Here is a 1,314-nt window from a genome sequence, read left to right as displayed (position 1 = left end):
TGCCATGATTGTTGTAATTCCTATTCCATTGACCTCTTTGATTCTTAAACCTAGAATCATGATTATTTGACACATAGTTCACATGCTCATTCACATTTCCATCTTGATCATCACAAACATCCATACATGCATGAGGACAACTAGAAACATCGTGATCATACGACCCATAATCATCACAAAACAAGCATCCACTAGGCATGTTATTAGAAGAAGGAGGGGGTTGAGAATTAGAAGACATACCTCTCCCCTTAGATTGGGAGGGAAGACTTGAAACTTGGTAGGTAGCACTTTCTAACTTTGCCTTGATAGCGGACATCTCCTTCCCCAAGTTTGTCATTTGTGAGAATAAATTGTTGATTGCATTTAGATGATCAACCGAGTACACCGAAGAGCTACTCTTGCTAGTTGACTCTCTTTCTCCATCTTTCCAATCTCTATAATACCTCACTACGTCTTCAATTATGTCCACCACTTCCTCTTCCGTTTTGTTCATGATAGGACCTCCGGCTCCTCCATCTAAACATGATTTTCCTTGAGGGCTAAGGCCTCCATAGAAGATTTGAATGATTTGATAGTTTGGAATTCCGTGATGAGGACTTTCTCTTTGATACTCTTTGTATCTCTCCCATGCTTCATAGAGGCTCTCACTTGGCTTTTGCTTGAAACCTTGAATCAAAGCTCTAGCCTCCGCCGTTTTCTTTTGAGGATAGAACCGGGATAGAAATTCCTTGGTAACCTCATCCCATGTCCTTATAGAATTCGGCTTAACCTCCTTGTCTAGCCATTCCAAAGCACGCCCTATGAGAGAAAAGGGAAAGAGCTTGAGGCGGATGAATTCTTGGGAAATTCCGTTCACCTTGATAGTATTGTAATATTTTTCGAACTCGTTGAGATGGTTTAGTGGGCTTTCATGCTTGGCCCCACTAAATTGTCACCACTCTATCAAAGTGATCATTGCCGGTCTTATTTCAAAATCATTTGCCGGTGTTGTAGGTGGAGCAATCCCACTCTCAAATCTATATGCACCAAGAATCCCCAATTCTTTCAATGTCACTCTCAGATTTTCTCCCATTCTTGCTTGTTCTTCTTATTGTAGTTCATCTTCACTTGAAATGCTAGGGCTCAAAGATTGTCTAGCACCCCTCAACCTTGCAATAGTTCTCTCAATTTCCGGATCAAATGGCACTAGTGAATGATCACGTGCTCTATGCATAAAATCTCAAAAGAAATGGTTAGTAGCACGGCTACAAATGTAGCCTAAGAGAAAATCTTTTTATATTTTCAATTAAAGGTGAAATAGACTTAACAACTATA

The 1,314-nt window shown here is 40.2% G+C and overlaps 1 non-coding gene across 1 annotated transcript; it reads left to right on the top strand.

The window, feature by feature from the left end:
* The first annotated feature begins 581 nt into the window (after window positions 1-581).
* Window positions 582-687, top strand: LOC145580367 (small nucleolar RNA R71). Its single transcript, XR_014099427.1, has one exon. It is a non-coding gene; the product is annotated as a small nucleolar RNA R71 (small nucleolar RNA).
* The last annotated feature ends 627 nt before the right edge of the window (window positions 688-1,314 follow it).

Source organism: Chenopodium album, chromosome 14 (assembly GCF_948465745.1).
Source record: "Chenopodium album chromosome 14, dcCheAlbu1.1, whole genome shotgun sequence".
Taxonomy (NCBI): domain Eukaryota; kingdom Viridiplantae; phylum Streptophyta; class Magnoliopsida; order Caryophyllales; family Amaranthaceae; genus Chenopodium; species Chenopodium album.
Note: the sequence above shows the minus strand (reverse complement) of the source record. Positions and strands in the feature narration are given on the sequence as shown.